General features: G+C 35.2%; 1 long non-coding RNA gene across 1 annotated transcript in view; it reads left to right on the forward strand.

Annotated features, from left to right (window-relative positions):
* The first annotated feature begins 3,414 nt into the window (after positions 1-3,414).
* LOC104910520 (uncharacterized) overlaps positions 3,415-21,579 on the forward strand; it is a 160,986-nt gene continuing 142,821 nt past the window's right edge. The window contains exon 1 of the long non-coding RNA XR_014882770.1: positions 3,415-3,513. This is a non-coding gene — a long non-coding RNA (uncharacterized LOC104910520). The remainder of the gene's footprint in view (positions 3,514-21,579) is intronic.

Here is a 21,579-nt window from a genome sequence, read left to right on the forward strand (position 1 = left end):
CTGTGGAAACAAAGTGAAAATGGAAAAAACATACCAAAAAAACCCAACAACCTCAAAAAAAAAAAGAACAATGAGAAGGCCAAATGTACTATGGCTTAATGTATTTATGCACCACAAATACACAAAAAAGTCTAAACATCTAAAAATGTTATGATTCTTGATAAATTACCTTTTCAACCCATATTTATAACAGAAAAATCTGTTTTGCTTGGCCCACCTAAATGCAAAAATAAGGTCTGGTGATGTGTTTGAAAAAAACAAAGTTCTTCCACCTTCCACCATTACCACCCTGCAGGGCAACAGACATTTTGTGGAGAGCACCAGAATATTTCAAAGAGAACTGGGGGCTCATCTGTAATGTTCAGCACAAAGCTGGCAATAAGATTCCCTATGAAGAGCAGACAGGCTATTAAACAGGCTTACAGTTCTGTGCTGCCAGATTCGTGTGACTGAGTCCTGAAAACAAATCCCCATGGTTTAGAGGAAATCCCTGAAGAACAGCTGTGAGGATACTTTTGCTATCTTGCTATACTGGCTTCATGTCACTTTGTCGTAACCAAAACCTGAAAACTGCTGACCTGGCAACTAATATTTTAAAACAAGCTTTGCATGCCAAAGTTCATTTAACTGTGATCTAGTGGGATCTGCTGTCAGAAATTCACATCATGTTCCAGGACTCTGAGGGCAAACAGCAAGTATCCTCTCCCAAAGTAGTGCTGCTGCAATTTTGACAAGCATGTACTGAAAAGAAGGCAGGGAATACAGGTAAACTATGCAGGCTGAAAAATCCTGCTGAAAGACACAAGAAGTGCAGTTCATCTTATGGGAGTTCTTCGAGTTAAATTGAGGCTAAGGCTTTCATTACCACCTCTAACCACCTATAATTTTGCTCTTTCTGTTCTCAGCAAAGAGAGACAGACATCTCTGAAAAGCAATTCTTTTAAAAGAGGTAGGTAGATCAATCTCTCTGTCTACCCACCCCGAGTAACATCATACCTTTCCTGAATGAAAGGACGAATTCACGATGGCAGCTAAGTCAAGACTTTGGAGTTTGGAGTCCTTACTTCAGTTAGTGAGCTCGTAGGGGAGCACCAAGGCATTCTATTTAGGAAGTTCTTTTCCAGTTAATGTTTTTATTCAAGAAATTAAAATCTGATGAATGCAAGGGCTTCATTTTAGCTTAATTACCAAAGAACACACCCTAAAACAAACTATTAAAATTTGGTACCCTTCAGATTTCTGGTTGCTGAAATCCAAAGGGAACCAGAATTTTCCAGATGGTACTACTTTTTAAATGCTCCTCTTACTTCCTCTTTGTTACGTGCCTTATGATCATCCAAGTGAACAACCATTTTCAAAATTAAATATTTTAATATCACTTGAGTGAACCACTGATCTGTTTGTGAGTGTTTTCTCTTTAGGAGAGAAGATTTTTTATTATTTAGATATGGTTTCCTTCCGTCACCTAGATTTAAAAAAAAAACAAAAAACAAAAAACACAACCCCCAAACAAACAAACAAACAAAAAAAAACCAGCAATGAAAAACGAATTTTTTTTTCTTCTTGTTTTTCTTCCACCTACAATCATTGCCAAGAGCATTCCACGCTGCCTGCAATAGCCAGTACTTGACATGTCAGAAACCTAACAAGTCCCCAGCCTTCACCCTTACTGCAGATGTTTGCTCTGCACAAATCCCCATACATAGGGGAAATTGTTTCTGAATGTTGGTGTACTGGCATTCCTGGTCCGGAAATACAGCATTCGTTTACATTTCTTTTATTGTCTCTTGTTATCTAATGTAGCTCTAAAATGTTCAGTTGAGTATATTATTGATAATCATTCTTCTATAAAACCACATTATGTTGTTGCAGAGTTGTTCTTGGTGGACATCTGTGCATCCACAGATGTGGATGTTAGCTATTTTTTCCGTGTAACTAGGTGCATGTGCATGTATGCAGTATGTATATTTTATATATATCTACCTGTACAGATACCTATAAAACAGAGCAGCCGAGCTTTCATGTCCATAAAAGCTGTTTTTCTCTCTAGCAGCCTTTACCTCCTTCTTTTGCTGTTTTTCTTTCCAGTATGTATTCTTGATCTGGTGATCTATTGCTGGATTTGATTTTTTGTTCATGATTTAGTGAAGCCAAGAAAGAAAGGAAATGAGAGGCTTAACATATTTCTGAGGATCTCTGAGCAACTTTGTAAATTCATATTGTAGTTTCTTTTCTCAGTAGAAATTCTGCTTTACTTCAGTAATACAAACCTCCTCAGCACCCTCTTTTGCCTCGTGGTTTGAGTGAGAAAGCTGTAAAGTGATGTTCATTTGTGTTATCAAATTATTTTTATTGATAGGAGTATGTTTCTATGGAACTCGCATTCAGATGAGTTGTTTTTTTTCTCAGATTTTAGAGTTCTTTTCTCCAAAATGCTTTTACTGATTATTTTGGTTTGAACGTTTATTGCATTTATATTTCCTTGAATTGAACAAATACAGAAAGTTTGTTTGTTTGTTTGTTTGTTTGTTTTAATTCTGAATTTTAGAAATGTTAAATGTAAAAGTATTTCAGAAGGATGGCTGGCCTAATAGCCAGACAGTATTAAGAAAAAATTGCAAGTGTCAGACTGAAGTATGTAACACCATACATTATCATATACAAAGTGTGTGTCAGACTTCTTTATGTATACTGTAGAGTCAGATCAGAGGTATCTCCTACAGATTTTAGCTTAGGAATCTTGTCTTTTGGTAGTTTGTATCAACTAACTTCAAAGCATTATGGAAATATGCAGTCAGCGAGTCTTTAATATGCCTCTAACACTAGTAACGTGTAACTACTAGTCTACCCATTTCTCCTGAGTGATGTCTCTCATGAAAAATAATGATACCATCCTCAAACCACGCTTCTTTTTTATTTTCTTTTTCCTTTTTCTATTTGGAAAATGTCTCCCTAACTCATTTTCAAAATCGTATCTCCTACTAGTGCTTCAGTTGTATATGTGTCCTCCAGTATTTTTATTTCTCGGATTATTGGTTTACATTGAGAGCTGTTATGCATCTATGTTGTCAGAAATTAAGTGTAGGCAACAGTTACGAAAGTTAAGATAAACCATATCTATCCTCCCCTAAGAGAATATGCAAGACCTTGATGTTCCTCAGTAGAAAAATGGGAGTGAGTGGAGATTCTAAACTTCTGGTACTGTAACCACCAAATATGCTGACATGGGAAGCTGTCATTTTCTAAATTAACCAAGCCAATCACCAGTGACAGGGAAAAGCAGAATGCTTTTTGTTGAAAGAAGAGGAATTTACTTCTCTTGTTTTACTATTTGAAAAAAAAACAAAAAACTAAATAACTAGAGAGAGGTGTATGTTCAGGCTTCATTTTTAGAATTTAACAGAACTTATCTTTTTGTTTATTTTGCCAGCACATCTTGAGGCTGTAAATGTGATATATTGGAGTTGATCTGGAATATAATCTGCTATTCAGAAGTGTGTTTATCCAGTACAGGTAATTATTTTCTTAAACATTTCTGACATAATATTTCTGAATTGAAAATAAAAGCAAATGACAAACAGATATGTAGAAATCACCTATCGTAAAAATCCAATCTGTATTTCTAAATCTCAAGGGTTTCTGCTGTTCAGTCCTAATACAAGAGCACTAAAATCTAATAGAAATGAGCAGCAAGTAATAGGAAACAGGAAATGAGAAAAATATGTAGAAATGACTTGCATTGTTTTGGATCAGGTTGCAATTCAGACTGCTTGATTATAGATTACTTATGCATCTGTCTACAAGATGTACGTTATCAAGTGGAGGCAGTAAATTTACCAGTGAATTTTGTTGATGAGAATGTAGAAAAGCTATTCCATGTTGAAGATTTAACAATATAATTTGCTAAAGATTTAAGAGCACACACATTTTTGGATGAATACCCCATTGAGATGCTTACATACCATTATTCTTACGAAGTTTAGCAATTTGTAGATAAAAAAGTACCAGCTGTGATCTCAAGAGTAAATTACTTCTAGGAGTGAAAAGTAAGATGTTTGAAAAGTAAACGTGTTTTGAGAACAGTACAGATAAATTGGTGAGAATGTTCAGCATTACAAATTAGGAATTACAGAAGAGAATTCTGAACAGATAGTGAAACATTTCAATGTTCCCCATAATCTATTATTTTTTGTTCCAGGCAACATAATGGAAAGTTGTCCATTCAAAACTTACAAAAATATTCATATGTACATTGGGAGCATCTTTATTTTGGGTTGTGCTCTAAAGATCTAAATCTTTCTTGTCTGAAGGCATTCATTAAAATGCCTGTTTTCCCAATCATCTTTATATGCAGGTTTAAAGCATGGGGAGAAAATGGGGTTCAAATCTATCTTGAACAATGTCAACTCCAGAAAATTATTTATTTATTTTTTTAAAGCTGCAACAGGATAAGTTGAAAAACTGCCCAAGTGTTTCCTTCCAGTTATGTCCAGCAGCCACTAAATCCTCTGGTTTGTGTTAGTCATATGTAAGAAGTACCACCTCTGACAGCCATTCAAATAATAGATATCATATATTAGTAAAAAAAAAAATTAGAAATTTGGAATTGTAAAAACTGAATTATAAAAAGTAGATCTTTTTTTTTTTTTTCCCAAAAAGACATTATAATAAGTCAGAGGATATCCACTGCTGTGTTTTCAGTTTGGCTGTGTGTACAGAAGCAGGTGAAAGTAACTAAACCCTAATAGTAATAACAGGGAGGAGAAGGTTTAACAGGCAGGGCTCCAGAACTCTACAGTTGGCTTCAGGTACTGGGTGTAATTATGCCTTGGCAAAACAGTGGCTGAGAAATATGTGGCAGCTGCTTAACTGTGAATCCAACACTGCCGTTTAGGTACAAAGAGTTCCAAAACCCAACGGTTGCTTTAGTATGTGGAAAGATAGAACAGAGGTGGATGATGCACAGTGTTACATTTGAGGACATATTTCCAAATAGACTGTGTATGTTGATGCCTATGTAAATATTTAAATTATGTGTTTCAGAAATTAAATATTTCACATGCACTTTCATTAATACATTTAAAAACTTGTTTTTGTGTTGCGAGATCTGTTTACTTTGAAGCCGGTTGAAGAATAACTGGTCGTTTTTTACAGTTTGTAAAGAAAAACACTGTTTTCTGACAGGTTTAAAATGCTTGTTGTGGGCGTAATTTCAATAGTAAGTAAATAAATAAGAAATAATTGCTTTGTTAGCTGCCTACTGCTGTATGAAGAATTTGGAAATTTGTCCAATAGCATGTAAGTCAATGGCATGGAAATGTACTTGACTCTATAATCTTATCTGTAATATTTTGCATATGATAATTATGTGGAGAATTCAGTGTTCTACTTAAATGTTTTACTTGATAATTCAGATTTTTATTTTTGTTTTTTCATGACTTAAGAAGTTATAAAACAATATTAATTTTCTGTAAAATAAAACCACCGTTTGGTGTTAATTGGCATCCCCTCTTATTATTTGCCCATATTGTCACTAATGAAGTAACCATGTAAGAATAAGGCCTTATCTAATAGATCTTTATCTCATCATCCACAGCAGTCTCCTACACCGGTTCCCGAGTCATCTCTAATAATTAAAACAACTAATAAATATTAAAGTAGTGAAACAAAAGCAGTACCGGGAAGGATTTTACTGCAGTTTAGGGAGTTGGTTGTTCAGATCCTTAAGCAACTAAAATCCTTTGGCTGTCTCAGTGAAGGAATGAATATTTTCTTGTTTCCCAGTGTGTAGAATACAGACTGTGATAACAGTCTCACAATTCACCTAGGATCTGAACGTGCGTATTAGCTTTTGTCAACAAGGAGCGCAAGCCACTATTCACTTTTTGTTAAACTTGCAGTGAAATCATTTTACAAGCACTTATTACTCTACTAAAGCAGAAGTCTGTCATGTATGTATGCTAAGGATAGAGAAACAAGTATACGTATTTTAATATTGTTGAAATCTACATCTGACAGTCTTTATAGCTGGTCTTGCAGAGTGGTTGCCGTGTGCCACGGGGACCACCTAGTGTGCTGGATGCAGCCAGCAACCCCCTGCATACCGCCTGCAACCTTCCCTGCATTAGAGAGAGGAAACCCAGGTTTTCCCAGTCCTCCCTTTGGCACCTTCTAAAGCTGTCTCTTTCTAGGAAGAGCAAGCATTTCCTGCCCTGCCCTCCTGCTAACAGCAGCCCTCTTTCTCCATTTGTTTTGTCTTTTAAGCTTTCTGGTTTTCATTCTTTTGTGGAGCGTGGGAGAGTCACATGGGCTGCATTAGCAGTTAGTTTAGAGAAAGAGGTGTTACGTACAGTTAAGAAAAATGCTTGATTGAAAAAAAAGAAAGAGTTCTTCACGTTCAGAAGGCTTCACATTATTAAATCTTCATATCCTGAGATCAGTAATGAGGCATATATTGCTACCACTCCAATAATAATCCTGCTTCTCAAAAGCAACATTGCCAAAATTCTCACTCTTAACTCCCTCCTTTAAATAAGCAAATAAAAACTTGGCGATGTTTAAAAAAAAAAAAAGCATAAAGAATATTAAGCTAAAGGGAAAAATACTGAGAAGAAGAAATGTCCCTTTGGAGTGCTAATGTGGTTTGCATTCAAAGAGGAAGTCATTTTTGATTAACTAGGAGGTAATGTTTCCCCACAAGGGTGGGTCATAATGATGAATAAATAATGTAATCAAATATTAAATTAACTTTAAAACCTTATTTGCACGTTACTTTGAAAAAAGTTTATTGATATAGCATTTTGTTTACAATTATTATTCTTAGGCAATTTTATGATAAGTGAAGAGAAAGGCCAACAGTAGCACCTTGTCTTTCAATGCAAACATGTGTATATTGATTATTTTTTTCTCTAACAAAATCATGACCTTTTGTGGCTCAGAATTTCCTCAGGAATAACTTTTCTTATAATTATCAAATATTTCTGAGAGGGTATTCTCCACTTCTGTACATAAATCCTCTTTTGAATTTTGCATCCTGTCGGAGGGAAGCAGTGAAGCCCTGATACTGGTACAGCTCCGCTGGATGAAAGGGGCGTGCGGTGTCAAGGGAGAGGAGAGACCAAAGATGTGAGCTGCACTTACCTTGCCTAGCCCAGCATTCTTGGGGTTTGGACAAATTACAGCAAACTGTAGACAAGGCCAGGCAAAGGTCAAAGAATCAGATAGATATAAATGGCCCTGCTCTCTGTTGCACTCCTGCAGACAGCATTTAGCCTTGAGGTTGTCCATTCATAGAAAGGGAATTCAGTGTAGTTTGCTAATACAGTTGGTCACATTCTTGCCTTATCTCCTGTAAAAGTTGTATGTTCTGTAACAGTTTTTCAGCTGAGAGAGAAAAGGGTCCCTGTCCTTTCTATTCTGTTTCTCAGTATAGAGCATTATAATATCATGGAATTCTTCTAAGATTCAACTTGAATGCTTGCCCAATGTTTTAAAATTAACTTCATAGAGTGTCTCCTGAAGGCTTGGTCCTGTGTAATTCCAAGAAAGATTCATTGATAAAACTTGAAGCTTCTCCAAAGGATCTCATTGTTTCTTATTTACATGAATTGATTTGATGGAAATGTTTCTCTAGCTCACTGGCAGGTCACTTGTGTAGTAAATTAAAGGCTGGGATTGCAGGCCCAACAATAATTGAATTTATTTACTAGCTTGTGTTTCTGTTTATGAAGGTGAGCAATGGTTTCCATTACAATGTGTTTGTGTGGCAATATAGCACACCTGCTTTTCAGAAGACAGTATCATAAAGCACTCACTTGGATTGTCTAGTCTTGCATTGAGAGGTCATTGTATCCTGTACTGTATAAATAATAGAGCAGGTTGTAACTTTTGTTTAAAAAAAGCAGTTAAAACTAGTAGTCATAAAAACATGCTGTTAAAGACGATGTCATTTGAATATTTGTGGAAATGCTAAACAGTTTAAAGTGGTAGATATATCTGAATATATATATGGATAGATAAAGTGAATACATTCCATTCCTTATAGTTATTGAAAGTCCTTATGCTCACAGAAGGCCACATCTAAAATGTTCTCTATCAGTGAAATATCTGATATTATATTAAGCAGTATAATATCGGAAAAAGTTATATTAACATTTTAAAATAGGCAGCTTATGTAACTTATACAAGACATAAAATGCTAAGGAAGTTGAATAAATCGGTGAAATGATACTTATTCTGTTTTATGGTAATGTTTGAAATTGTCACTGCAGTGGTAGTGATGTGTGATTCTTGCAAGATAACAGGACTGGCATGGTTTTTCAAGTATGGTGAAACTTTCAATGTTAATTCTTTGCTCTCATTAGGTGAATCTGTGTAGATGAGGAAATGGTACTTGATTTTGTGCTAGAGAATGTCTATAATGCCCTTATTTCAAACCTGAAGATTTTGACCTTGCTATCAGAAGATAAACACACACTGTTTTTCACACCAAAGTGTGAAACGACATTGTGAGGTAGACATCTTGTCTTTGCATATTCTGTGAGCTAGTACTTGACTTTGCTGAATACTGCATACTTAATGAACCTGTGCTCAGGTGCTAATACATAGGTGAGCTCCAGGTGTAGAATTCTTATGCAAGGATACCAGTTCAGGATGCTTAAAACAGGTTAGAAAAGGGAAGCATCTGAAAGTAAAAGTCCAACATATGAGACTGAGAGCCCATCAGGAAACTCCATCAGTGGGTGAAACATGGCTAGTAGATAAAGATTTTGCCTTTGCAGATAGCAAATATCAGAATGTGGGATCTAGGGGAAGGTAAGGAAAAACACTGAAAAAAATCAACAAACTGTCCTAAAGATCTACTGAGAAGCAGAAGTTGGGAGCACTTCCATGACTTTCAGGTTTTCATACTATGGGAAATCTTCCTTGAGTAACTTCGGGATCTAAAGCACACTGTATCCTCAAACAGGTAGTTTGCAGTATGTGGTCTATGTAGTCCCCACAATGATAACAGCTGCATCTAATTAATGTCCTTATGACAGGCATATCACCATGGAAACAAGGATAGTTGCAGACTACTTGATTTATAGAAATAATAGCTTTAATAAAACATTTCTTGCTCTTTCAAGTTCTGATTTAATTAGAAAGAAAAGTGATCTATACAGTGTAGATGCTATCTCCAGTAGTTATTGGAAGTGTATATTAATGCAGCTGGTGCAATTCTTCATCTTACTCTGTCTCTATTTTGAGTGCTAGGTGGATACAGGCATGCCTGCCTTGTTACTTGAAGGGTGATCAAAAGTTTATACAATCGTCTTTGATTATGTTATACAGCAGTATAAGGACATTCTCTCCATAAGCATGACTATGATAGTGTTAAAAGGAACCTGAGATAGAGTATTTAAGTTAATGGCTGAACATAATTTTCACTCTTTGAAGCAATTGTGAGCACAAAGTGATTTTTCCAACAAACTTACTCACTTTTGATGGAATTTGTCATTGCTTGTTAGCTAAGGCCATATTGGAAATAGAGCATCAAATCCTTTATCCTCTTCTGAAGCAGTTTCTCAGACCTAAATGTATCTGAAGAGTATGGCCACAAGTATTTCTGTACCTTCTCCTTCTCTCTTACAGTAATGCAGAGGGTGACAAGGACTGGAATTTTTGTTGCAATAGTATCTTAAAATAAACAAAAAATGTTGCAATACATGCTTATCTATCTGATGGCACTAAAATCTCTTGCACTGATTCATAAGCCAAAGTGCCAAGACTTTTTTGCAGATGTCGAAAAGGGGAATACAAAATCACCAAGTACGTTTATACACAAAATATGAAATGTTAAATACATGAACATATACACATAAAAAATAAAGAACAGTTGCAAATGGTAATATCTAATTTGAAAACATTTGTCTCAATGTGAGATGCAAAGCTCAGTTTTAGAAATGATTTTAAAGAGATTAAATAAATAAGACCCTGGAAAGAAAGTTACTGATACAACGGAAATAAAGAGATTCTGCGTGATATGCTGTCCTATATGTTACCCTAGAAAACCAAAAGTTCAAACTTAGATAACCAGATGATCGTTTCCAGACTTCTGTGTCAGTGTGCTTCTGCTTAGAAGGTTAAACACCATTTTAGAAATTATCAAATTTACCAGCTGCTGTGTTCTGAGGTTCACCAATGACTGCCATTCCCTTCTTTCTCCCTCATGCAATATGCTGTGAATGTTTCAGTACAGAAATAGTTGCTAAACTGATCCTAAATAATGAATACACACTCCCACAAATGTTTCAGAAAAAAAAAGAAAATAATCCCTCTCCAGTGCCATCTGTGAAGAAGGCTGGAATAAATCTAATAATGAACGGTTATAAGAAATGAAAGGAGGAGTCAGTGCTATAGGCTTAAGTATTAGGCTATTACAAGAAATAATAATAATAAAAAACCATATTCTTAGTGTTTACACCCTCTTTATCTGAGTAACTGTGGCCTCTTACGGTCATGTTTGCTATGAAGCCTACATCAATCGTCTTCATATCATATGTATACAGTACAGCCATTTATATGGTGCTTAGTGACTAGCCTAATAAATAGTATGTATACAGGTATGTCTCATGAGTTCTTATTTTCTCAAGTGTATGCTTCAGATGTATTATTTTCTTTAGTGCAAAGCAGAAAGAAGAGGAAAATTAATATTGGTGATGAGTCAAGCGTTATAACTGCAGATTTAACTTATTGAGAGTGTACTCTTACTACTCAGTCTGATACTTATGGAATATAACAAACCTGAGGAATCTATGCTGCGTAAGTGTCCTTGTATTGTAGCCCAACTGAAAACCTGTCAAGTTTAGTCACATCCCATTCCTTTTTAATGAAATTAATGGAAAGAGTGATAATGACTGTAGCCAGAGTGGATGAGCAGAAGTGTTCGGGTATATCTTCTACCTTGGAAAGAGTATTTTTGGTACTCTAACAAGTCAGAGTAAGTGATAGATGAAGACAAATCTGCTGAAAGACTGTACTTTTCTAAGTACAACAGTATTGATGGCAAGACCACTACCCTGATGAATGAAGTTTTCCTGGAGTGGATTCCAAGTACGGCTGAAGGAGTGCTACTCAGCATTTTAAAGGTGGTGTGACATCCCAGTGAACAGACCAATAGTATCATGCTTCAGAACAAGCACTGACCCAACGGGTCATTTCCTGGAGACATGGTTAAAACTGAAACTTCACTGGATTTAGGGGAAGCTTTGATTCAGGGTTAGGATTCCTATCATCCTAACAAGATATAGGTACATGTATTCTTTCTTGCTAGCTGGTATTTTTGCAGGTATGTCCTCAAGTTTTCATATGCATTCTGAAATGATAATTGGGAAGATAGAAACATTTCAATTTTGTCCTAGACATACACAATATGATTTACACTTCTACATTTGGATTTAATTGATTTTGGTCCTTATTAAAACACTTCTCCAAGTAAGAAACTGCACAACCTAACGCTTAACATTTGATGAGAAATGTGCTTTAGTGGAAGGACTTGGGAAAGGTCTCAGGACTAAATGGACCGTCAGTGTGTCTATTATACCTGTAATATATGGCTAAAATATGGCTGGAGGTCACTTTCTTGAACTTAAACTAAGCACAGCAGCTCAGTATCTTACTGTACTATGTAGTTAAGATGCTTTTGTACTGGAGCTTGTTATCTGGTTACTACTTATCATTTTTTTTGCTGGTAATGTCGGAACCCAATCATCTCTGGCAAGGTTCTTTTAGATATTGCATGTTAGGAAGGTATAATAACTAATACAAAAGGTACTTATTTGTAGATACCTGATTTTAGGTGGGATTTTTGATTTAGCAGAGCAGTACAGAATATACTGAAAATACAGATGTAAATTATATTGAGCACAATACGATTGCAATACACAGTGTAATCTCCAGTGCTGGTCTCTGTGCTCCCTATCACCATGTTGCCTTTCCCACTTGCTGGAAAGGAACGTGTGGGTTCGGGACAGCTCAGTCTCAATGCTCTCTTTGAAATCCTGCTAATTATTCAGGCTGTATGCTCCCTATTGGTCTGTCTAATGCAGGGAGATGTTCATGCCCTCCTATCTCCTTTATGTTGAGACAAAGTCAGCTTCTCTACATCAGCTGTGGTCAGTCCCACCCCGACAGCTTATGACGCATTGCCCTCTCACGTCTTCTTTGCTTCTTCTGTTGTTGTAGGGGCTTCCTGTCCAGCCCCAGATGTGCAGGATGCTCTGTAAAGCATTGGCTGCTTCTTAAACTGCCCACTTGAACTTATATGTCAGTTAGCATCTATATATTTAGAAACTTTGAATCTTTTATATTCAGGTGTATCATATTGTTTTATTTTCATCACAGTATGACTGAAGTGGTGTGCCTATTCTATCCAGTATTATGTACTTTGTTTGGAGAATACTTTTATCCAAATACAGGTAGAGATAGTCCTACCTGAATGTTGGAATATGTCCAAACATCTCTACACTTGTTCTATCCCATACTGGAACAAAAGATTCCTATCACAGAAAAGAGCCCCAGTTCAAAAATGTAAAATTTTAATCAAAGCAAAAAACAAGAAGTTAAATCAAATAGACCTGAAGTACAGAAAGCTTTGTTTCAGGTTTGAAGTCTTTCTTGTATTTCTTTCTTGTATTTTTTTATTCCCTGAGACTAGAAATGATCTATTCCCATGAAAATTTTGGTTTTCTTGAATGAAGATTTTTAAAGAAATAGGATTTTATTTCCAGAATACACTTTCAGTGCAACTGTTTAATGTACCTTCAAGTTGTGAATAAATTTCTAAAGCGCTTCCATCTTTCAGGAATCTCATCTCGAATGCCATTGCCGCTCAAGTATTTAACTAGGAGAGAAAAATTCTGTCTCTTTTATATGAGTTTGAAGCAGAAAAAAAAAATACTGGGTCCCTGCCACACCTTCCTCATGAGTAACTTTTGTATCAGAAGTAGTATTGCCAGCAGGAGCAGGAAGTGATATCCCTCTGTACTCAGCTCTGGTGAGGCCGTACCTCGAGTATTGCCTTCACTTTTGGGCTCCTCAGTACAAAAAAGACATCAAGGCTATGGAGCATGTACAGAGAAGGGCAACTAAGCTGGTGAGGGCTCTGGAGCACAAGTATTATAAGGAATGGTTTAGTGGAAAATATTGATGTTAAGTGGAAGGTTGAAATGGATGATCGTGGAGGTCTTTTCCATCCTTGGTGATTCTGTAATTTTATGAGTCTATGAACTTCTTGTAACCCACCACAAAAAACAAGTATACATATCAATTATAACTTTTACAGTGTTATCTCAAATGTTTTTTTCATAGGTATCATAATGTGTCATATTAATCAGGTCAAAGATCTCAAGCAGATGAAAGTCACATTGTTTGCTTGATTTATCAGATAATAGTTCAATTCTGCTGTAAGTGATCAAAGCTCATTTAGGACCTCTCTCACAGTGCTGACCCTTATATATGCAGTGGCCAACAGTGTAGTCCAGAGGTGTAAGACTTAAACAGAAAGTTAGCTATTTAATATGCCACACATAAGTATCTGCAAATGCAGTTGGCTTAAGTTAGTCAGATAAGTAATTTAGTTATAAGGAAAAATGTTCCCTTCCCCTTTCTAAATTCATAGGTAGTGAGATTTTAGAAGAACACAGACATGATATGCTTGATATATTGATGATATATCACAAATAAACCATATGTCATCTGGACACAGAAATTTACTGATCAAGGTCTTTGAGCACAAGGTTTGTATGTAAAATAGCACAATGTGTGTCCTCATTCTGATCACATTTCATTAAATTTTAACATAACATTTAGGAAGTAGCAACACGTCAGAAATAGAAGTGCAAAAATCATTTATTCCCATGAATAGATGAAATAATAGAAAATAATCTCATGGTCAGTGAACCTCAAATGTGAAAGTAGATGAAAGATGGTAACAATAAGGCCAATGAATATTAAATGAAAGAAATTATAGGGAAGAAAAAAATGAAATTAGGAAATTATTTTTTAAAGGGTATCTAATAAGTTCCGTTTAATTGCCAGCTTTTCCTAAGTAGCATTCCAGTCTTTTCAGCTTGCTCACCTCCTAATGCAGCTCAGCCTTATCCATTTTAATCTGTCCTTTAATTCATGTTCAATAGTATAGCCATCATGATAAGATTAACATAAATGTAAATAATATTTAAATTTAAGATGGAATGGAGATTTTTACTAATAAATGTAATAATCTGAATATTTATTGCATCAGTGGTTTAGGAAATGGATACTCTCAAATTTTTTTGTAATAAAAATCTCTCCAATGTCTTTAGACAAAGTATTGTGAAGTCGGTACACCTGGATATTACAGCAGCATTTCTTGTAAAGTCTACAAAGGGCAGACATGCTGTGATTCAACTGGTGAATGATGACATGAGATTGTAAATTAAGAAAAATAAAGTCAATGCAGAACTGAAACCTAGTCTGAAGAATACAGTAAATTATCCTGACATATTAAAAAAAGACAAAACACAAATGTCTACTAAGTCTGAGGTATAATTGGCACTTAAGAAACATTTGCAGTGTGCTCTTAGTGTATTAGCAGAGACCAAAGAGATACTGGGTCATTATGTAAAAATTGGTAATTAAGAGGAAGCAATTTTCCAGTTAATTTACATGTTCATTATAGATTGAATATTATTTAGTTTTCTGTGTCCTTTTTGTGTCTCGTAAACTTGACCCAAGGGATCTAAAAGTGTTAAAAGATATGTAAATTATAAAATAAGATGTATATTTAACTGACTCATTGAAACTTTATTGTGGCTAATGATTCTTCCAGCAATAATTGCATAAGGGAAAACATTTCTTTTTAAGTAAATAGTGTTCACTACCTTTTAGAGCTGCTGTCACTGGGAAAAAGAAACAGTAATGTACTGAAATGTCTATATTCTTTGATGAGCTCTCTGAGGGAATCTTGTAGCTTCAAATTAAACTGATAAATAGAAAGCGATATATCCTTCAAAATATGTTAACTGACTTGACTACAAAGAAAAATAAAGACATTCCATACAGTTATGAGAAACTGATGGCAGGCTAAGTTTCAAGAAGAAAAGAATGAGTTATTATCATAGTAGAAGTGAAATTTTCCTCACATAATGCACCAGTATGTAGGACTGTTAATGAAAGATGCCCAACTTAGCAAAGAGAACTGCCATATTAATAAACACCTAACCATTAATCACTTAGATGTAGTATAAGTCAAGATTGAAAACTTTGTGTACTCAAACACAAAGTGTGGTTTCTCTTGATAATCTCTCCGGGTTGCCCATTGAGATTGATAAAGTTCTGGTTGAAGCTGATGGGAGAATTGCCACTGAATGAAATGACATATGCCTGTATATTTTGCAAATGAACTTCTATATTCTGATTAGATGGTATTTTAATAATTGAGGGATCATCTTTATCTTTCGAAAGCTTCAAAGGTTTATTCCATATACCCAACTGTGTATTCTTGTATGAATCATTACTATCTGTTGCTTTTAATTGTGATGATAAAGTTTTAATATTCTTTTTCAGAACTAATTACTTCATTTACTAGCACAGTTCAACCACTTCCAGACTTGGCATTTTGCATAGTCTTATATGTAAAGTTAGTGAAAGGTTTGAGAAAGGAATGATTTAGTAAGCTTTGTATGCAAACAATATTTTGTCTTTCCATGTACTCCAAATTCTTACAGAGATGAATTTCAAGCCAGCTTGTGAAGAGAGGTTTAGTTAGAAAAATACCACAATTTTCATTTGTGCATTTTGACTCCGTATATTTTTTTCCATAAGCAGAGGAAAGAAAAAAAAATTACTAGCTTGCAGTTAATTATATAATACAGAAAATACATACCAACTTCAAGAAATACATTTTTTTTTTAACAATTTAGACTTTCTTCTACAAGTATTTACTAGTGCCAGGATACCTAGACTGCAAGATACATTGGTGTATCATGCACTGAAAATCTGGATGTGTGTTGACAAGGATTTGTAGGGTTTCTTCAGGACCCATGCGGATAGGTTCTTTTGCCTCATTTTTAGAGAATAATGTGCAAAGCTTTCTAATTCCTACATCTCTTTCATATATAACTAGGTATTTTTTTTTTCTTCCTTCATTTGTTTGAGTACATAATGCATACAATGGATATACAGCACTATCAGCTTAGTAATCAAATAGACTTTTTATTGCTAAGGTAATTGCTTCCTGAGCGATGTTCATAAACCTTCTTACTAGCCCTATATCCATCCATTCATGTTTCATTTCATTTCTTAGGAAGAATTACATGATATGAAGTGTTCTCAGAAGTCCAGCAAATCTAAGCTGAGTGAAATTAAGGAGGAGTGTTTTAGATCTTAAGTGTGATATTCAGACCTCATTTGAAGTCAGTGGCAGCATTTCAGTTGAAGACAGTATTTCAAAAAAAAAAGCCTTTTGAGCAGAAATTATCCTACTAACACTTCCCTCTCATGTAAATTAGCAAAGTTACAGCTCTTAGATCTCTCCTGAGTTCTCTGCAAGGAAGTATGAAGTTTGTCAGGCAAACAGATATCAAAATTTATAGGATACTTTAAAAATTTAAGCCAGTGCCCCAGATTGCATTTCAACGCTTTGAGTACTTGCAGAGCAACGTGGTGCTCAGTTTAAAATTCTTACTCTGTGAATACAGGCTTGGTGAGGAGGGAGTTGGTACCTGAAGTCGGTTCAGTTTCAATGATTTCCATCCAACATGTTGCATTAATTTTGTTTAAATATAGAAAAAAGTAGCACAGTGTCTGAATCAGAACATATCGTTCCCATATTCTTAAAAGCTGGTAGAAAAGCAAATCTCCTCGCAGAGAGTTGCTTTAATAGTGCAGTCTTAGCATGGATATGAAAAAAGCTTCAACCCTCTCATAAGACGATATTGCAGTAACCTATAAGAAATGAAAGCAGTTTAGTTTCTTGAATTCAGTTAATTTAGCGTATAGATATTTGATGTATCAGACAAAATTAACTTAAAACGATGGTACCTACAAAGTATAAATTTTACTCATTGTAATTGACCAGTGGGAAGTAAACTACTGAAAAATTAAACGTATTACATTTAAATTCAATATGAGTTAAATAGTTTGGTGTCTTGTCACTTCGGCAGGACCTTCCCAGAGGTCCTTATTTGCTTTTTGTAAGTCTATTATTTGGAGCATTCAAAATTCCAGAGCTCAAAGAAAAATCTAGTGACATATCAACATACCATAACTGCCTTCAAAGACATGGTGGAAGAATAAATAATATGAGAAAAAATCTTGTCTGATAAGTCCAGCAAAATCCATACACCAGTTGAGATACTATCCAGTGTCAGAGCATTCTAGTGAATATAGGAGAAGCCAAAAAGCAGAAACAAAAATATTCAATGATTTGTAGTAGTATGCAATCTAATTGTGAGAGCAGCTTCGATTTTGCCAGTTGCTTATGTCAAGTAGAGGTACACAGCTTTGTTAAGAAAATAGAAGACAGAGGCTCAGTTAACCATATTTCTGTGTATCTGAATTATTTCCTCACATGGGAACATGCAAACAGATTTTCAGTATATGTAGTTTTCAAAACATTGTGTTCTAAGAAGGATATGCTTAATTGAGAGCTGGATTTCTTCTTCTTCCTTTTTTTTTTTTTTTTTTTTTAAAAACTTCAACCTGTCTACAAATACAATTTTTTAGGAAGACTTCTTCTTGATTCTTAATATGTATTGAAAATCTTTTGAAAAATTGAACACAGTAAATTTTGGGAGTTCCAAAGTCAGAAGAGCATGATCCTTGCTTAGAAGATTTGGGATTTTACAAAATACAAAGGAAATCACGTATATTGAAGATGTAAAGAATCTCTTCTCTGTGTGACCAAGTATAGAAAATCTTTAAGCCTTGGAGTTTTACTACAGTAATGATGTTTTGCTTTCTGTAAAAGAGAGTGTAAATCACCCTGATGATTGTTTTGTGTAGTAATTTATATCTTTGTAAGACAGTTGCAAAGTGGATGTAAAATTTGACTGTAGCAAACTACCACATTTCCCTAGACCAGTAGCTGTGTTATGTTCTCAGTTTGGCTGTTACAAGCACAACATAATGAAGAAAAGAGAGCTGTGACAGTCACTTATATCACTCACTTTGCAGGATAAGCCCAGGAAAATAAGGCTGATGTATTTGCCTGATGTGTCATAGCATGAGTCAGGCATAATTCCCAGCAGTTTGAAGATAACTAGCCAATAGATTTAAAACATTAAAAAAAAAAAAAAAAAAAAAAAAAGGTTAAATAATCACCTTATCCATCAAAAACTTAAAATGACCCATGAAACTTAGGAATCTTTGGAAATGCTGAGAATTTAGGTAAAGTATTCTGAGATATAATGCCTATAAATTTATTGAAGTACTGTCACAAGGTCCTTAGCGTGAGTGGACTGAAATATCAGTAGGTGATTTCTGAAAAAATTAAAAAAATATCAGTGTAAAACCTACAGCTGTGTTGCCTTTAGCTGAAGCTTTGGCTGAGTTTCCTTTGTGTAAGTGTATTACTTTGATCAGGAAAGACTGAGTTTTTGTTTGTTTGTTTATTTGCTAGTTTTCCAATCAGTGTTAAAAAAAGTTCCTTCTTGAAGGAGTAAGGACTGGCAATGTGTCAAAATCTCTGTATATTGTTATGCAGCTGGCATATGTACTAGGAAAAAGAATACAAATCAAAACTGTGATGTGCTACTGCTTTCAGATAAGCTTTTCAGAGATAAGAGAATCCTGTTGCAAATAGCGTTATTTCAAAATTGTTGTAAATCATGACCAATATTCACTCTATGCTAAGAATTCAATAACATCATATACCATTTCAATGGCATTGCCTTCAAAATTGTTGTGATGCTGAGTTACTGCCTGTCAGCCCTTCAGACTAAAGATATTTTTTAATATCTCAGGTCATGTAAAGCTAAGCAGGTTAACCTAACACCATGTTGCAACATTCCCACAGAGTTAATGTGAAGCTTTAGGCCTTTTAAATTTCAACAGCATCGACTCACAAAGAGACAGTAAGGGAGAGAAACAAAGGCAGACCTTTAAACATGTCTTGATCCTTCTAGTATTTGTCAGTATGTTTTATATTTTAATGATGTACGTATTTCCTAAGATACACCTTCAAATTGCATAGATAAATATTAGAAATTTCAGTGTCAGAATTAAGCTCCCTATGGTATCTTAAGGCTTGTAGAAATACCCATTTGTTAAGTTGTCACGTTTTCAAATTACATACTTGTAACCATCATTTACTAGCAGTGCGCGCATAACTATATCCACAGCTTTGCAGGAAGAGATGTTACTCAAAGTAATGCATTTTAGGCATTTTCTTATTGTTAGAAGAGGCATTCTTTGTTCACAAGTATTTAAATTTTTGCAGAGTGATGAAGTTGAGAGAGTGGTGTTATGTGGATTAGCTGCGTAAGAACAGGTACCTCAGGAATTGTGTCCAAGATTATTCCTAGCAACTGCCCCTCTCCGATCATCAGCCATGAAGATCCAATCTGGTAAGAAACAAAGCCTTTGGGAAGCATGCAAGGTGTCAGACTAAACTCTGACTCACCTGAATTGTGAATTTATTTCATCAGGGAAGCAAAAAGAATCCACATGATCCCTTGAGCCACTGAAATTATTTCTTAAGACTGTCTGAACATACTCGTGTGTTTCCAGTGATAAGATACCTGTCTTCACATAGTGGCTGCAGAAGGCGGAATTAAGTGAAGCCTGTGTATCCAACACTGATTCAGACTGTGTCTAACCTAATCTTTATCTCTTGCCTAAACAAACATAAACAAGTGGTTCCTCAGGAGTCTGAACCTGTAATGGCTGGAGGTGAGTCAGGGCTAATACGCCATGTTTGAGATGGGATGATCCTTACAGAGGGGTCAGCTGGAGAACTCTTCTGTGCACACTCAAACACGTTAGGCTCTGAATAAGCCAATGGTGCTCACCCCAAAATAATTTTGTGAATTTGAGCCGCATTTACACATATCTAACAAACCCTCTTAGGCATAGTTTACTGAGAATCAGCTGTGCAACTGCTCACTGGATCCAGTGAGCAGCCAGATCCAGAAGACCAACTCAACTAAGTTTAGGCATCCTGGCTGAACCAAAATTGCCTCTGTCAGAGATATGAATATTACTCTTCTGAGCTCCCTGATACACTCTGTCTTAGGGTTTTCATTTTCTACTTCCTCATTGTCCCGTGGAATTGCAGTCTGTCTAATGCCTGTTCTTTTCTGATTGTGGAATAGCAGAAGTTTGGTTTCTCAGGTCTTCATTTGAAAGATTTTTTTCTCAGAGTAACATTTGTTGTCATTTATTTTGAATACACAGTTTTAAACTTATGAATCCATCATTTAGCAATTGCACTTCTAGTATGAAATGTAACTATGCATGCTGCAGGGAAAAAAGTCATTAGAGGTCTCAGCTAAGATCTCTTCATGTACCCCTCCTTTTTAGCTGGAGTTGGATAAGATCATTGTTTACCAAAATCAGAAATGAAAGGAAAGCTTATGAAATGCCAATTTGTGTAATGAACCTGTAATTCTGTTAGCATTCGATTTTATAGTGAAATAAGAGACTGAATTTCTTTTATTCAGCACTTTCCTTTATTCATTGAACTTCACTTACATTTTCCTGGAATCTATGAAAATGTAGAATTCCTTTAGTGTCATATATTCTTTTTCATGCACTTCTCACCTTCTTTCTGTATGTGACAATTCATACAAAATCTTCTTTTCTGGTCATTTTTAAATGTCTGTGAATCAGGTAGAAAATTGACCTGAAGTTTTAGCTGAGAGTTCCTCTTGAACAAATGATTTTCTAGGTGATATAATCCATCAGAGTCTTTTTTCCTTGTACCTTCATGTTAAGTAAGATGGACTTTCATGCTAAGGAAGACTTAGCCAAAGCAAAAGTCAGGAGCATAAATCAAAACTGTCCCTTGTGGACTGGAGACTTGGACCTCAGTGAAATTTTCTATCAGTTTTAAGAGAAATATGACAAAAAACCATTTCTGTTTTGAATTCTGTATGTTGGGAGTAGTCTGCTCAATGTTTATTGTTTCCACAATGAGGGATATTTTGGGCTTGAGGTTTCAGAAATACTGGAAAGCGTATGTTAGTTTAGTGTTTCTCTCTGCAAATATTCTACTCCATTAAAGTGATCCAAAAATACTTTTAAAAATAGAAGTTTGACAAATAGAAGTATATGAGGTTGCAATATTTAACTTCATTTTACTGTCATTTTTTTTAGTTAAATTATGTATCTAAGACACTTTTATGAGTATATTCACACAGTGACTTCCATGGAAAACATCAAAACTTTCAGAGCCTGTGGTAATTCATATGGATTTAATTTACTGTTTTTTTTTTTTTTTTTCCTTAGGGTAGAGTAAATTCTCTATCTCTCACCCTTTCTAAGAGCAAATATCAATGCAGTAGAATGCAGAGGACTGGAAAAAGAGTGCTGCATTCTGATCTAAAGTTTTAATAA

Source organism: Meleagris gallopavo, chromosome 4 (genome assembly GCF_905368555.1).
Source record: "Meleagris gallopavo chromosome 4, MGAL_WU_HG_1.1, whole genome shotgun sequence".
In the NCBI taxonomy this organism is placed as follows: Eukaryota; Metazoa; Chordata; class Aves; order Galliformes; family Phasianidae; genus Meleagris; species Meleagris gallopavo.